We start from the raw sequence: 6178 nt of genomic DNA on the forward strand, positions 1-6178 counted from the left end.
ACATGTTGTCTTGTTGGTTTGAGGTGTCTTGTTGTCGAGCCATGCTAAGTGTGTGTTCAAAAGATCATATATACATGAATTCGCTCGCTCACACACTTAACCATTTTTCCCGAAAATCTGTCGATTAGACAATATTCAATCAACCGGACCTCCAACTGAGCTGCATTATGCAATCTTAGCCCTTAGTGACCTTCCATTGTTTCCCAGAACTGTGTAGAGCTTGAGGTTGTCCTCCCAGGAAGCCTGCACTACGCAATTCTAGAAATGAGCCAGCTGACTATCTCCCATAACTGCACAGAAGTTGTCCAAGAAGCCATTCTAGTATGCGCTTCCTGCAAGACCATCCACCAAGCCTCCCTCTGGTCAACCGGAAGATCTAACTTGAGCTGTGACCCAGGGCTGCACTCATCCCCAAAACTGCGCAGTAGTTGTCCAGCCTGCCTGCTTGAAGAAACTACGCAAACATGAGGGGTAGGCCTTTGTTGCTTGTCACTGCACTGTCCCGAGAAATTGTGCAGTTTTTCCAGGCAGTCCCCCTGTTGGCCTGCTCTGCTCTCCTGCTGAAAACTACGCAGTTTTCACTAACATTCCTCCTGTTGCCCGACACTTCACTCAGCCAGGAAACTGTGTAGTCATGTCCTGCCTTGACTTTCTTCTAGAACTGCGCAGTTCTAACCACCAACTCCCATAGGCTGATCCCGAACTCCTCTAGAAAACTGCACAATTTTCACTTCCAGTGCTTCCTGCTACCTGCATTGCCTCCCTGGAAAAAACTACACAATTCTACCTCCCAGCTGAGCCCTTTCCCGCAAATGTCACTATTGTCCCGGACTGCTCAAATCAACCTCCTAGTGACCTCTGCGCAGTTTTTTCCGATAGTGCCCTGGAGTCCCGCATCCTGACCTGAGTTGTGCTCTGCATAGTCTCAATACCTTGTCCTCCCTCCTACTCACCCAAACTGATTACATAAAATAATGCATCATGGCAGATTAGGATATTTCTGGATTTGATGTCATCTCATCATGAGTGATTGTAGAAGAAGGTACACGGATGGAACATGGTGCGATGACGAACGAGATGAAGAAGGAGTGCATGCTAAAAGACTTGCTTGTGGTTGGACAAACACGCAAAGCATACCAAGTGGCAAGCGAAGGAGATACCTACACATGCATGAACCATCAAGTGAATACCAAGACCATCAAAGACCCTGCACACTTCATCGTGCGGAGGTGAAGATATGATACACCAAGAGCATACTCATCACCCAGCAGCATAGCAACTCAACACGGACACCACAGTCAGCATGTTCATGTCAGCAATGTCATGTCGAGTTGTGTCATGAGTCGTCTCGACCACATCACTACTATGGGCCATACTTGTTGTAATCAATGTAATGTAACATGGAAGTCCAAGAGACCCATGGATGAATTTAAAGAGTCATGTAAGTCGAACAGTCATGAGGTAAGTCCAAGAGTCACAAGGGTCAGTTCACCCTTGGCTATATATACCCCCTCATTGTACATGCAAAAGGACTTTTCACCTTGGCTCCTCCCACATAGCCTTGAGAGTGTGATATTTTCTATGAGGAACGAGTAATGGCTCCAACGCTCCACTATTGGGGCTAGTGATGTAATGTGTATGAATGTGTCTTGGAACTTTCGCTTAATTTAGAAGTTTGTCACATGGCAACAAGTTTTCATGCATGCGTTGTATTCATTTGTAAGACTATTCTTTAAACGCTTATAATGCATGTTTTCTTAACTTGTATTAGGATAGTTAAACTACTTCAATTATTCTAGTGCATATATTGTTGAAGATGTGTTGTAATGGTTGCTATTGTTGTCTCGTCCATGTGGACTACTCCGTCGGACATTAGACAGATTCATTCTTGTACATTTGTTATAACAACCATCGAATCCGTGTGGACTACTCTGTTGGGTGTTGTACGTGTTATTCATTTACCTTAGTGTTTGTGATTGCTTCATTTGTGTGGACTACTTCACCAGAGGCTATTCAGATCTTGTTGTGTTGTGTGTGTGTCTACCTGAATTGGGACTACTCCCTCTCGACCATAGACTCACTTTCACCCTCCCCCTTTGTAGTGAAGGAACTTAGACACAAGTTACACTAAGCACTCACCAGGCACATGTACCTCGCTTTTTGAAGACCAAGTATATCACTCTCATGTGCTGACAAGCAAGAGCTAAGGCATATCTTTAAGATAATGGCAACCAGGCCATCGTACCGGATGGGACTCCTACACCAAACGCTGTGAGGTATAGTTGGGACTTCATACCGGGGAGATCCCATGAAGGTTGGCGGGTCCAGCACCATCAACAACATATTAACATGATTTGGAACTCTATTTTGCAGAAAATAAATAAGACATCAATACCATAGCAATATACACAAGACAACAAATGATGAAGGAGTTCACCCCTCTTGGGCTACATCTCCTGGTCCAGTTTCCAATGTTGTTCCTCTTTAATTATGCTTAAAAAATATCACTTTACATCAAGTTACAATCCTCATAATGCTAAAAAAAATGTCTCCAATGGCTCTAGAACAGTCAAAAACCCCTAGCTGGGCCCTTTCTACACTCAAAAAGGTCAAAAACTGACCAAGTTATGCTCCATAGCAGTTTTTAGGCTAACTGTCCTACAATTCGCACTCCTATGCAATCTGTTCTACAATTTATGCCTTTTGCGTCCACATGGAGCGACAAATTGGCCCTGCACCAACAAGATTTCCACCTTACCTAGTGCAAATTTTCGCCTCCTTAAATTGTCTATGTCGACCTTTAACCACATAAAAAATACACCACTTGGCGCTCTGTTGACTGTTGATCTCGGTTAGGTTTAAAACGATCGTGCCATTTTATTTAACCAAACCTTATTTTGAACTGGGGTTGAATTTGTGGTGTCCAGCGGGGTTCAGACCCATGTTAATTGATCCTTATCATTTAATTTAACCTCCGCTCCGACCATTGCATGTGCTATGAGATATGCTTAACTGTCGAAGGTAACCGTTATTCCACCGAAAAATTTGGGTTATAGTTTAACATATGGTTTGTGGTATCATATATATGTTGGGGCCGGGGTTAGCCCCGGACCTCGTCTACCACCATGTGGTGTGGATGGTAGACCGGGGTCTAGGGTTAACCTCGATCCCCACCTCTAATACCTCCGCCAATAAACTTTAAATAAAAATCATGCCCCTTACATAGCAAGGAACACCGGTAGGTGAGGCAGTAAGGATATTTTTTGATAGACATGAGGTCTCACGTTCGAACCTTGTGGAGGGAGATTGGCCTCAAACCATAATTTTGCACGGCCATTAGGAGGCCACGTGGCAACCAAAGATTGTCCCACGTGGCTCCTCTTAATTGGTCCACTTAACACAACATGAACCAATAGAAACTAGCCAATTCGACCCAATCAACATTTTCCACTTGTCGATCATGCATAAGCTGATGGAGGAACCAGTCATGGTCTAGTCAGTGTATGGACTGCTGACTGGGCATCCCTGCAAAACCTTTTTCAAAATTTTAGTTGTTTCCCAAATCGATAAGAATACGATATCGGGAGCATCCGATGTCAGATTTGAGTGAAACGAATTGTGTTGGATTCAGATCGCCAAGATATATCCAGTCGTTTAGGTTTCGAGTTTTGTTGTTTTGATCCACTAGATAAATCCTCCCCATTGGAAAATTTTGGACCTCCAAAATCTCTTCATCATTCAACAATCAGATGAGGGTACAACTCCCTCACCCTTCTAGTCTCAATTCACTGAATTTTTATTGAATTTGTCGCTTTGAGATTTTCATGTAAGTACATCACTTTCCCTGATTTTGGAGTCCTCGACTTTCTGTCAATGATGACATCTTTCTATAATTTTCCAAGATATGCAGAACATAAAATTGCCTTTGAAGGAATCTGAACATTCCCTCCTTGGTCTTCAATCAATGGAAACTTAAACAATTTCAAGTTCCTTTCACCTTGAACATTATTGTCATGACAATGCTTAATATGTCTAGCCTTGCACTTGGCTCGACTCTTTACCAAATGTGAACGCCATTGCCATGCACCATCCTTCTTCAAAGCCAAAAAATAATGAAACCCACAAGAATATGTTTTGGGATCAAAGTCCTCTTTGTCAAATATCCTTTGAATTTTCTTTTTGACCTCTACATGTTTTAACACTGACATTTTGTTCACACCAATGTTCAACAATGATGCATCCTGCTACAATTTCACTTCATTTTGTTTTCCTCTTTTAGGAGGCAACATGTTAGACTCCTGAATCATCTTAACACATGAATAAGAAACATCAATGCAATATGATTTCAAACTTGATTCATATCCTTGAAAGGATTTAGATTCCTTAACATCTTCATGTTTGATCATTAACAAAACAAAGTTATTACTAGCATTAACAATTCTCTTCATTTGTCCGGCATTTACAAGAGATGTATTCAACTTCTTGTTGTGTGCTCTAACAATGTACTCAACCCCATTCTTAAACAAATGATATGTGTTCTCATGGCGATGAAAAATATCTCTCCTATCATAAATATACAAGCTTCCCAAAACAATACCACACATATCAATTGGAATTACATCAAGCTCTACCTCATCTAAAAAGTTTGCAATGATTGCAAATTTGTGTTTACATCTTTTTGTCACATGCAATTTTGCATTGTCACATATCCAACCTAGAGGATAAAGTTTAGGATGAGGAATGGTTTCTAAATTCAACTTCTTGACAATGTCTTCCGAGATAAGGTTTCCTTGTGAACCACTATCAAACAGTGTATCTATCTTGGTATGTTATGAAATGACTATAATGTGGAAAATATCTATCCTTGTTTTTTCTTCTTGAGTTTCATTGAGACAACTTGAAGAACTAGTACTTGCAATGTCCTTATCTTTCAAACCCATGGCCATGATATTGGTTTCATCCCTGGAATGAGAACCTAAATCATGTTGTGTAGTTGCAACTATCTTCTCTTTCTCCTTGTTTTTAAACTTGTTGGGTTTCATCTCTAGATGAAGTTTCCAACGATGATTTTCATCATTTCCCTCTTGGAACAATGCTTACATGTAAATTTTTATTTCTCCATCTTGATGGTAGCATTATTTTCCCCTTTTCCTTTAAACTTGCCCTTTCCTTTTTCTCTAGACTCAAAGGAACTCTCACTAGTTTCTTCAGAAACATTTTTCCCTCTTGCCTCTAAATGAGTTGCTTGTACACAAACTTCATCTAGTTTTGTAGGGTTAAAAATGAGAATGGTATGTCTCAAGTAACTATGCAATCCTCCAATGTATTTGATAAAAGTATATTGAGAAGACAAATCTATGCCCAAAAACTAAGCTCTTTTCCTAAATTCTTGAGTATAAGATTGCACATTTTGCCCTTTAGCTTGCCTAAAGTTTTGCCAATCCATAATAACTTTTTGAATGTATGCTAATGGATAAAACTTCCTTCTTATTGCAACAACAAAATTATTCCAAGAGGATAAAACCCTACCGTGTTTCTTCATGTCCTCTTGAGTTTTGGCTTCCTACCAAATTAATGTTGCACCTTCCAATCTAAGAGAAGCAAGTTGAATCTTGGTTTCATCATATTTGATTATTTGTATCATGCAATACAATTCAATCTAAAGAACCCAATTATCTAATCTCTCTGCATTTACCTCTCCATTGTACATAGGAAATTCAAACTTAATGTCAAGCTTAAGCAAAGGAGTTTTACCATGACCCCTTGGGGAATTTGGATGTGTTTGTGAAAGGGTAGAAGAAGTTGAAGATGAGGATGAAGATGAGGATGAGGATGATGATGGAGGTGAAGGTGGTGGTTTATCACCATTCCCTCCATTCCCTTTTGGAGGTTTGTCTCCTTTTCCTCCATCTCCTTTTGGAGGCTTTGAGCTCTCTCCATACAATATGGAATTCCTCTCCTCATACAGAACCTTAACCATCTCAGACATCTCAAATAATGATTTTTTTGAAAGTTTTCTCATCTTCAGACATCCCTTCAGGACCTTCTTCATGTGCCATGACTATTGAAGCTTGAGGTGTGTTTGTTCTCCTTGAAACAATTTGAGATCTTGGCTCCACAAGTTCTCCTTCTCCTCTTTTGAGCTTCAACCTTGTAAGAATCAGAAAAAAAACTTGCA

The sequence above is a fragment of the Pinus tabuliformis genome, chromosome 2_2 (assembly GCF_031772625.1).
Source record: "Pinus tabuliformis cultivar Carrire ecotype Pingquan chromosome 2_2, CPIR1, whole genome shotgun sequence".
Lineage (NCBI taxonomy): Eukaryota > Viridiplantae > Streptophyta > Pinopsida > Pinales > Pinaceae > Pinus > Pinus tabuliformis.